The 11,980-nt window shown below is 44.3% G+C and overlaps 1 long non-coding RNA gene across 1 annotated transcript; it reads left to right on the forward strand.

Moving 5' to 3' along the window:
• The first annotated feature begins 309 nt into the window (after window positions 1–309).
• On the forward strand, window positions 310–1,491 carry LOC128462116 (uncharacterized). Its single transcript, XR_008342329.1, has 3 exons — window positions 310–463; window positions 968–1,099; window positions 1,186–1,491. It is a non-coding gene; the product is annotated as an uncharacterized LOC128462116 (long non-coding RNA).
• Window positions 1,492–11,980: the final 10,489 nt, after the last annotated feature.

Raw genomic sequence — 11,980 nt, forward strand, 5'->3', positions numbered from 1 at the left:
GCTATGTATTTTTTTCTTTTTTTTTCTTTCTCTAAATTCCCTCCAATTGGGCCGGCCAATTGGCTACAGAGGGCTAGCAGTGTGTTGCCAGCATCGACACATATTATTGGTCTATTGTTTGTCATTGTCAATCAATCAGGGGCTAACAGGCTCAGAGAGCCCTGACAGTGCTGTCAATCACAACACAAACCAGGGTGGGGCGGGACCTCATGGCATTGGCGGGGGGAGTCACGGGACGGGCTGCTGCTGAGACAGAAAATTAAAATGGATAATAAAAGTGAAAAGCGCCCGGGTGGCGCTGAGAAGCATAGAAAAAAAAGCTGAAGTCTCTGGAGGTGGAGGCTGCTACATGTGCCAAACTGACGGACCTGTTTGGAGCCGGTTCAGCAGCCCAGCAGCAGCAGGTGCGCCGGGAGACGAGCGAGGAGGACTCGACAATGATGAGCGAGTGGAGGCAGACATGGTAAGTAACACTGGCCTGGGGCTGGCTAGGCTACATTTTTGAAACATGTCCAAAACAAAGTAGAAAACGTTTTTGATTTTGTTTTATTATGCCGAATTGTGATATTATGGGTTATTATTGTGCAGATGATTCAGCTAAGCTAGCTAAGAGCTGCAACAGTCAACTTTCTGAGCTGTAAATAGAGATGAGAGTGCTTATGTGTTGATCCTTAATGGTGTGATCATGTACACTAAATGATCAATTATTCTCCATTACAGGTTGTTGTGATATATTTGAGGAGTCGCTCTCCCTCTGTTTTATATGTGGACATTTGGGACCACTGTTAGAATTTGCTAAGTTTATCATGTATTTTTTTATGTATAAATTTATACTTCATAATTATAATAATTTTCAAAAGGTTTTAAAAGAAACACACATCCAAAAAGTTCTCAACTCTAGGTGCAGGACAGAGGAAAACATTTTCTTTATTTTTCAGACATTATAATGTATCCATGTCCTTCTCAGGTTGACCACTTGACATGTGAGAGCCTGAGGAGTTGTTCACGCTCTGTCCATGTTCGAGGACTTGCTCTCTGTCTGCCTCCACTCTCTGCCTTCACTGTACCAAAGTTTGTCTGTTGAGTCTCCTCTAGTCTGGTGAGTTCATAATTTTTCATTTTTTATGAAATCATACTTAATTTGTGATGATTAGAGACATTATAATGTATCCATGTCCTTCTCAGGTTGACCACTTGACATGTGAGAGCCTGAGGAGTTGTTTTCCAGACACAGGTAGAGCTGGCAGGGGCGTCACCCTGGGCCTGCCCTTTTGGGCTGGGTTTCAGCTGCAGCTCTAAAGGCTGCTTCCAGGGGCATGGGGCCCTCAGCCTTTGTTTTTCTTTGCTTCTGCACCTTACAACATACATCACACCTTATTTTCACACATCCAAACACTGTTAACACCACTGACACGTAACATATTTTACACATCCCACTACGTAGTTAGAGCTATTTTGATTTGGAGTTAAATAAATTTACTTTTGGCTTGAGAGGTTTGTGTTTGGCCTCCCTTCTTGTTGCCATCTTTGAGCTAGGTGGTAACAGTAGTATGCATGAGAGAAGACGTCGCAAGATTTGTGGACTTCTATGTGGTGTCCGCTGATAATGTAGTGGGCTGGTCTGGACAGACAATGCCAGGGCTGAATTTTTGTCCCAGTCCACCCCTGGCTCAGGCCCCCACGTCCAACCATCTTCCCAACACCTCAAGCAGTGCATCCTCTTTCTCCTTTGTCCATTCAGAAGCCTTCCTTTTATTGTAATTATCAGTATTTTTTTTTTTAACTATATTGTATATCCTTATAACGCATACATAGAGAAGTAAAAGATTTGTCTGTTGTTACCGATCACAGAGATGTGAACATGCACTTTTCTTGAGTATTTGGTTTAAAAATGATGGGCAGCTATGTTGCATTAGCAAAATACAGTCTGATCTATACACATCGGAGATCAGGTTTTTTATTTAGTGCATCAGACATACCTATATACTAATTGTAAAAAAGGATCATTCCCAATGCTTTGCAGCTGGATATCCCTAGCGTGACAACATTGAAGGTTATGTCACCCCCCTTTATGTACTCTTTCATCCACTGGTGACTTGGTCCATCCTAAAGCTATCAGACATAACTTTTTAACAGATGTACGCAAATGAATAGGGTTGGGTTTGGGTTTTTCTGATACTGGTGTAAAATCAACAGTATTGGTGACTGAACAGATTGTTATGGCCAGGCTTCAGACACAGAGGCAGAGACAGAGGCTGAGGGAGAAGTAAAGTCAAATATAATTTATTGGATATCCAATAATGCAGACAGGCAGGTAGGTAGGTGGGACTGGGACACATGAAAAGTGGGGTGAATCCTACAAAACGAGGAGCTTCAACCGGACAGCACAGGGGTTCACGACAGCCTCTACCTCAAATGGACCAACATACCGGGGGCCAAGTTTCCTGGAGTCCACCTGTAGAGGAAGAACCCTGGAGAGGAGCCATACCTTGTGCCCCGGAGCATAAGCGGGCGCCGGGGTACGGCGACGGTTGGCCTGGTCTTGAGTCCTGGAGGAAGCTCAGAGCAGGGCAGCACGAGCACGCCTCCAAGTGCCACGACAGCGACGCACATTGTCCTGGACCGAAGGGACGGTGATCTCGGCTAGGTGGAGGTCTTATTCCGGGAACAGACGATGCAGGCTGCTACAAATAATCGAGTATCCGTGTCCATGGTCGGCAACCAGAGGCGTCGCTTGAGGAACGAGATGGTTCGGTGGATCCCCGGATGACAGGTAAGGCGGGAGGAGAGTGCCCACAGCAGGACCTGAGAGCGGACAGAGTCTGGGACGAAGAGGCAGTTAGGAGGTCCAGTACCTGGATCGGGCTGAGTGGTCTGAGCCCGACGAACCATGGCTTCGACCTCCCAGGTGAGGACAGCAACAATGCAGGACGGAGGAACGATGGTCTCTGGTTCAGCGGGACCTTCCTCCACCGTAAACTGGCGAGACAGGGCATCCAGTTTCACGTTCCTGGAACCTGGACGGAAAGTCAGGGTGAAATTTAACCTTGCCTGGCGAGAGTTCAGACGCTGAATATAGGACAGGTTCCTGTGGTCGGTCCACACAATGAACTCGAGCTCGAGCCAGTGTCGCCATTCCTCCAATGCCAATACCACAGCAAGTAGCTCCCAATTGTTTACATCATAATTCCTCTCCGGGGGATCAAGCTTGTGAGAGAAGAAAGCACAAGGATGCAGCTTGTTATCATCGGGAGTGTTGAGAGAGTATTGCACCTACCCCAGTCTCAGAAGCATCCACCTCCACAACGAACTGCCGTGACCGGTCAGGGTAGATAAGGATGGGAGAGGAGACGAACAGGCGCTTGAGGTCGGAGAAGGCCGCCTCGGCCTTAGCAGTCCAGTGGAATGGGACTGAAGAGGAGGTGAGTGCCGTCAGAGGGGCTGCTATTTGCTGTAGTTCCTCACAAACCTCCTGTAGAAGTTCGCAAAGCCATTGAAGCTCTGCAGCTGTTTGCGATTGGTGGGAGTGGGCCAGAGTCTTCATTCTGCGGTATATCTCCCCAGGGGACACTTGGAGGCCGTCTAATTGCATGGGCCCTGGTTCGTAAATCTCCGGCATTTCTCTGCGGGCCCCGAGGGAAGTCAGCTTTTCAGGGCGACAGTAATCCGGGGAACAAGCGGAGTCAGCACGCCACAAGAGGAGTTGGTCGCCGGTTTTAATGGCGAGTTGAATTGCCTCGTTCAACGTCTTAAACTCTCTGCGGAGTGCAATCTCCCTCCCAATGTCCCGGTTTAAGCCATTTTGGAATGCCGTGATCAGTGCGGCCTCGTTCCAGCCCGACTCCATCGCCAAACTTTGGAAGTGAATCACAAACTCCCGGACGGTCAGTCGTCCCTGACGGATCTTCGAAAGCCGCTGCCCGGCTTGCTGGCCCAGTATCGGGTGATCGGGCTGTGCATTAAGGCTAACTGGCCGGACAGGGCGGTGGTGATCTGATCCACTTTATCTCGGATGCTATGCAGAGCCTCTTGGGGTGGCCCAGCTGTGCTCCTTTGAGAGCCATTGCCCCTCTGAGGGCTTCAGCTTGCTCTTCCAAGTCCATTGTGGCCGGACTATACTGTTATGGCCAGGCTTCGGACACAGAGGCAGAGACAGAGGCTGAGGCAGAAGTAAAGTCAAATATAGTTTATTGGATATCCAATAAGGAAGGAAGGAAGGAAGGAAGGAAGGAAGGAATGCAGGCAGGCAGGCAACAGACATTACAGAAATCTTGAATCTTCACGATATTTTGGCTGCGACAACTAACTACAACTTAGTCTATAGTCCGGCGCAGACTGAGAGCAGTAGAGGAGCTTTTAAAGGCAGCTGGTAGATCAAGGCCCCAAACCCAGCACACCAGGCCCTGATCTGCAACTAGTGACGTCACCTGCACACACCCCAAGAGAGAGAGAGAAAGAGAGAAACTAGGAGGCAGATGAGGCAGAGGGCTTGACACAGATACTTATTTCTTTAATAAGAACAGTTTTTCTATTGTAAGGGAAAAATAGTATGTAATACATTGAATTGAAAGTCAACATTACTTGTTGACAGTAAGAGTATACTTAACGCTAATGTTATGTGCTGCCGGGGCCATGTAGAGAGTGTGTTGACATATACAGTGATGTCTATGTTGCCTGTTACCTGAGCAACTATTTCAGTACAGAGCTCAGGCACTGAAATGAGGGCTGAGCTAAATCTGCATCCAGTAGGTGCCAGCCGATTCCGGTACTCAACCACACAAACTTCCCTCATCCTTTCGGTCATTTGTCTTGTAAAGCTAAAAACATTTTTGGTCAACCATTGATATCACATTTATGTCACCTATTTTGGGGGTATGTAATCAGCTCATTGTTACCTATTGTAGCTACTTAATTAAGGTAAAAACAAAAAAGCATTTTCAGTTATTTATGTTAATGATTTTGACTATTACCATCGATTTCCAGCACAGGAAACGAGGGCAGCACAAAATCATGAAATTGTATTTCTTAGTGTAGTAAAGTGTAGTAAACAGCTGAAACACACACTGAGTTGGTGCTTCTTGTGGGTGTAACCACATATTACTGGATTTGGGTATAATAACTTCCTTGAGAACTTATCTGAGAATTTACCTGACGACATACCTGACGATGAGGAAGACTATGATTGTAAATAATAGGTCTGGCATTTAGCCTTAAGAAAAATTCCCACTCTTCTTCTTGTATATTGGAAGTGGCTTTATTCATTGAACAACACATGAGCTCAGCTTTATTTCCTTAGACTTTAACTGGAATAATTGAGAAGAAAAACAATCGTTTAATGATGCTAACAATAACACCAAACATATCAAAGCAGACATGTTTTCTTACAAATGTTTGAATACAGCTGTCATTGAAAAATAATCCTTGCAATCAAGCTAATAAGAGGCAGTAACCTGAATCCAAGATAATCAGATTTTGACTTTTCTTGAACAGCTCATTAACACACAAGACAGATACTGTCTTCACCCACGCTGACATCTTTGTCCAATCAGGTTTCCAGCCAGCTTAATTGTCTCTCTCCTTTTGTGTTTTCGGGAGCAAGTGTAGTTCGGGGACCCGTTTTATAGGGAAAGATGTAGCATGTTACCTCCTGTCACCAGTCAGTCGTGTAGTATGAACCCACTACGCCCGCAAGACTCCTGATCTCGCAACCCCAAGTTGTGTGGTGTGAACTGTGCAGTCCCAGTAGTGTAGTATAGTATGTAGTATAGTGTGAACATTTTAGCCGCCTTCTCTGTGTGCCTGACATTTGAGATAGGTGCAGCTGATAAGTCCGAGGCTGAATTTCTTTCCAAGTCCGACCATGTATAATACTGTTGAAAATGACTGAGGCAATAGAAGAAGATTATAAGAATGAATAATAGTTTATAATAGTAGTGTAATAGTACACAATCAATTAATTATCTTCACTATTCAAGTGGCTGCATTCGATTTTGCACTGCTGGTAATAAAGCGCTTTTTAACCTGCACATTCACACTCCCCATGCATTCAGTAGGGTTTCACGCTGGCAGACCCCACACAGTGTTACAGGCTGAACAGTTGGTGGGGAACAGGGTGAGGCAATGCCAGCCCACACTGTAAAACTGGCCACAGTTTATACTAATTGTGCCATGAAAAACCTGACGCAGTGATTCTGTCACAGCGTCAGGGAGGAGGCAGGGGGTTTGAAAGTTGATGGAAAAGGGAAAGAAAAAGTTACCCAGTAGCAACTTGAAATCCAAACTGAGAAATAAAGAACTTCTTTTTGGCTCTGAACTATTCTTCTGCAGAGTCACAAATTCTTCAAACACAAACTTTCCAGCTCCAGCCCAGGCAACACGTGGCCTCCAGGTGCTCCACCACAATTTCCCTCTGCCATCTGTCAGACAGCCTGCATCTGAGAATCAGCCAGCGCAGACCAAATGACATCAAGACAAAACACTTACCTTTTTGGGGGTTACACTGATTGAAGAGACACGCTGTAAGTGAGTATGTTATGGAGTCAGCAGTGGATTTAGGAAGTTTTAGATATGCATGAATCTCCTCAAATTATTGGTAGCTCTCCAACATCTGTGTTGACGCTTTGGACGTTACAAATCCACTATTTCCTTCTGAGGGAGAGGGTGCTGACAGGAGGAATTTTGGAATTGGATTGAACCTGTTTAGTCTCGCTCTTCCATACATAAAATATATTGTAAAGAATAAAGATCACAGCTTGTGAACTGCTGGAGGTGTTGACTAAGGACATATTACAATCACTGCTTCAACGCTTGGTGGAAAGGACATGATTCAAGTTTTAAAGCTGACCAAACAGGAGGTGCAACTGGCTCTGCTGGGATTTGGTCACATACAAATCAAAAAAATTCTAAAGGTCCCAACAGAGAGAACATAGGTGTGTGGATACGACACAAGATCTCATGACAAACAGGTCAAAGGGTCCTTCTAACACTGTTCGACAAATTTTTCCCAATCTAGTGCTCAGTTATTCAACTTTACTTAGCTTTAATGAAATTACAGAATGTCATGTCTTGTGCTGGAGTGAGACTTTGTAACATCAGCCGGATTTTATTTTGAGCCGGAAGAGCTACGTTGTTTTGTGCATCTTAGGAAAGGATCAATGGGTTTTGTCCGATACAAACAATCATTTTGTCTCCTGTAGTAAGTCATAATGGAAAACAACCAATGATCTATCTGCGAAGCCTCACAACGTCTTAGCAGAGACAAGCTTCTTTACTTGATTTTCCACAACGGACTTCGTCACCTCTGTGACATTGACCAATAGAGTCACAGCTGACAGCTCTCTGCTGCAAGTGATCAAGGCGTCCACAAATGCAAATATGGCTATCTATTTGATTAACTAAAATATGTCAGGCAAAGTCACTTACCCCTTCTTTATGTCTACATTGACATATACATCCATAGACTCTGTTCCCAGTAATTTTCCCTTTTATGAGTTTTTTCTGTCATGTTTGATGTGACACGTGCAGGGGAACCGAGTTAGTAAACAGCAGAAAGCAGCATGGAGGCTAGCGATTGTGTTATGGCAGTTAAGTTTTTTTATTTTTTACTTTAGTTTCTTATAACTCAATGCCAACTGAACAATATTCAAGGCTAAGAGTTGCTACTGATGGGCTGCGACAGGCCTTCTTTACGTCTGTGACTCGTAATAAAGCATTCTGTCGGAAAAGGGGAAATAATTTGTATCTTAGCTGGGCGTCATGCTTCTGTTGCTGCCGATGTTATTAGACGTCACTGGACTTTTGTGCAAAGTGAATGGGGCTTGACTGACCGTTTGGCAAAATCACATTGTGTGGAGCCACACGCCTGATCAGGAGACACCTTAAGTCCAGTCAGGTACAACATTGGACATTGTTCAAGCAATCGTTGGTCTGCAATTGAGCATGAGAGTTGGCAAACCTAACTTATTGTTTATGTCCTAGTGCTCTATTATTATGTGATGACTGTTATTGCTTCAACGGCATTTTCCTCTTTTATGTAATAATCTTGTGGCTGCACCCTTTTGCTGTCCTTTCTTTCCTCCTCTATACGTCTTCCATTCAGAAGCTATGATAATGACATGTTCTTCTATGTTTCAACTTCAACCTACAAAGCACTTTCATATAAAATGCGTGTGCTTCCTAGAAAACATAAAGACTTAATAACTTTTCTGCTGGAAGTACTTTGGTTGTGGATTTTGTATTTAGCCGAACCCAAGCACTCATTTAAGGAAGTAAAACACTGGGGCCAGTAAGGTCCCCAATGGGCAAGATTAGAAGACGAAAACACTTGGTAATGTTTAGAGAAAGATCATGGTCCTGGTTGCGTGTTTAAAATGTCAACAGTGGCCTGGAGCGTGAGTGATGAGTGAGAGTCTCCGGTGTCACTCTTGTGCTTTGTACGCCCAAGAATTCACCCCAGCCTACTCCGACAACTTGTCTCTGCAGCTCAAGGATGTCACTCTGCTACAGAAGAAAATATCCTCCTGAAGACAAAGCAAATTAGTTACATATGATGGTAATTTGGAAGGCAGGTTGGCAGAGAAATGCACCATTTGAGTCTGATCCCATGTTAGAAAAAAAATTGAAGCACAGATGGAGAGCAGCAGCTGCAAATTGGAGAAGGAAGATGCCACGAAAGCAAATTCTGAAGTTCAGGCATTGAAGGCATTCAAATCCAACCTCCAGCTTCCAGCCTCCGGATGACAGGTTCTACTTCACCTTCAAATCCAAAGAGCCCTGACCTCCTGTGAAGGAAAAATGTTCATGTATATACAATTTAAGTTTTCATTGCACTGAACTAGACTTAGACTTGTGGTGAAGGCCTGGAAAAAAATAATTAAAGTCTAAATTATTCAAAATGTAGGCTTCAGCGGTTAGCCTTTAAAAGTACCGTCGGCTGAACAGTAGCCGTCAGTCATGGTGACATAACGTTACCATTCCCGTCCTCGATTTTTACCTTGGCACAGGCTGTTGCAGGAGGGCTATACTTCTAAATGAGAGTTAGTCAGAGCGTCCGATGAGATGTTATCAGTGCCAAGACGTGAATGCATAGTAAAGGGTGATGAAAAGTTATAACCCGAAGCCTAGGGCGCGGACAAAGAGCCAACTCATAAAGCAGAGTGAGGGGATCTCCCTGGCAACAGTGTTATGTTTTCATGACAAGCCCTACACGGCAGAGGAGGAAGGGGAGATCAACTACGTCGGGCAGCGGCTCTCCATAAACATTTATTTGTTCTTCTGAGGAACTCATTAAACATGGCAGACTCCTTTGGCCCCTGAGCAACCTAATTTGTCTTGGAATTCCTAAGAGGGTGCGTAGGAAGGGGAGCCCCGCTTCCCTCGTTAGCTGCACACATGTAAGACAGACAGGTCAAATGCCAGTTAGACAGTTGGAGAAAACTCGTGAAGATATTAAACTGCTGATGTGTTGCCCTTCATACATTTGTTATAAGAATCTCTTGGTTCCTGGCTCTGTTACATGATGACAGTCTCACGTGTTTGAGCAATACATTGATTGGACAAACCAAATATCCTAATGACACAGAGGTCAGTGGTTCAGGGTACTAATTTGGCAGACCGAGAGATGAGAGTACGCCTCGGGTTAACTGACGTTTAAATAAAACTGAATATACCAGGCAACACCTTGTCTATTGTTTGTTGTTTGTTGTGGTACTGTAGCATGTAGTGGGTTTTCACTGAAAACAACTGCCTGCTGTGGTTGGACTGATCCGCGTTGGACCATAACAATGAGGTTGTGACCCTGCAAATCAAAGCAATGAGCTAAATTCGACTTAAAACTATACAGGGGAGCAGCAGCCTTGAGGGATAGATCTTTGTGGGTTTCCTCCATACTAAACCTATGGATTAGCGCATCTTTAAAAACCCAGCAGACACAGAGGTACATTACATCCCAATGGAGATGTGTTACTGTCCACCTGCTGAATGAGAGCCCAGAAATAATTGGCTCTTACGCAGCCTTTCTGATTTATACCGGCGAGTTGATGCTGGGCAGGGGGTGTATAAATCACCCCCCTTCTGCCGCTGCTGCTGGGAGGTATGAGCAAAGTTTGCAGGGAAGGCGACCAAGACCAATGCGCTAATAGAAGCTTAAAACAGCTCAGGTTGAGGTCGGGGAAGTGCAATGAGTGGAATGATCATTTGTTGTGGGTACGTTCCAATGAGGGACACTGTTCAAATTGTGGTCATTCAATTTAAACAGTTGTTAATGTAAGGACACCACTGATAAGTGCAGCTTTGAAGCTTGGCCTCCACAACAGTAAAGCCGTTGTCAGACATGATATCCGAAGGGTGTCCAGCGAATAGGGTCTAGACTTTCATCGCAGTTCTAACTTTCACACATGCACAACGCAGCAGGAGGCTCTCAGCTCAGACGCATTCACAACACAGAAATGTACGGATTCGGGTGGTGCAGCACACAGAGACAGAACGTAAAGGATTGATTCCGATGCATAGATCACGTTTTGTTTACAGTATATATCGACACCCGCATCAGCTTCTTATCAGAATAAGCTCTCTTAACATCTTCATCCGTATCGCCTACATGTATGGCTCCGCTTTTTAACTTTTTGTTTTGTTTGCGATTTTGGTATCCTTCACACATTAGAATAATTATCAACACACCCACTGGCTCGTGGTGAATCCTGCGGATGGATCTCCTGCTGTGTTCTCACATCGGCTCTTTCAGATATTCTTACTTTATAAAAGGAGACTGGGTGGAGAATGTCCACAGAGAGTCCGGAGGCTCTCACTGGGACATTTGTGTTCAACCACACAGCCGCTCTGCAGAACGTCAGGAGGAGTTCAGGGCATGTCTGAAAGCAACTTTTAGGGACAAGACGAAGACTTTGGCTCATGGAAGAGCTTTCTGGAGTAGTTTGCACAACAACAACAATTGAAAGCATCTTAAATAACACCTAATTAATCCCTGAAGTGGGAATATCCTTTTCCAAAAATGTTTCTATGCGCAACACCCTGAGAACATGTGGAGAACAACATGCTGAAAGCAAAAGCAGTATCACATTTCTGATGGTAACACCTCTTTACCCTTGTCACGGTGATGGTGATATGGGCCGAGTGTTTTCCCACAGAACATGCTGTGAGAACCAGACACAGCCTTTTTTTTTATCAACAGTAATCAACCTGCAGGCCCGACAGTCCACCTGTTCACAGCCACTCAGTGACATGCTGCACAATACTCACACAGACGTCATAAACTCCACTGTGGAAAATGCAATGCAGAGCGCATACCAAGTGTACTTACAATGAACTGAGTGAGTCTATGGCTGATAAATAATAAATGTCAATCATGTCCTGATTTGCATATTCACATGTACATTTAGACAGTGGATTGGCAAGGCTACAGTCAAGTAATAGCCACCAAATGCACCTTGAGGGATGACACGCCCGTCAGCTGTCACGAACTTTATAATGACTGTGTGTGACTCTGAACATTGTAAAGCACTGTACAACATTTCTATCTCTGACGATAAGTGTTTAATGATTCCCACATGAAACACACTCATGCCTAACAAATTTAGAACAGGTCTGGTTTTTGTTTTGTTAGAAGTGAGGCAAATTATGTATTTATGCCAATACCACCTGAACTGATGACAGGTCTTCGGGTTTCTGTTGTGTTGCCATGGAGCCAAATACTGTATATGTGATCTAGCTGCACACACAATACCAGTGAAGCAAATTGGATCATGTTAGATGTCAAATTTTATATGTTGTATTTTTTATTCATTGTTACTTTCTTACTTTTATCATGACCTTCTATAAATAGAAATATATTGGAAATTTGATAATAAAGCAGGTTTTAAGACAATGTTCTCCGTCTGCTGTCTCTAGTTCCAGTTGTGGAATTCAGTCGTGTCTGATCTGGATCAACACTGCAGATGACTTTTACTTGTATATGTTTGGTAAA

This window comes from Pleuronectes platessa, chromosome 18 (genome assembly GCF_947347685.1).
Source record: "Pleuronectes platessa chromosome 18, fPlePla1.1, whole genome shotgun sequence".
Taxonomy (NCBI): Eukaryota; Metazoa; Chordata; class Actinopteri; order Pleuronectiformes; family Pleuronectidae; genus Pleuronectes; species Pleuronectes platessa.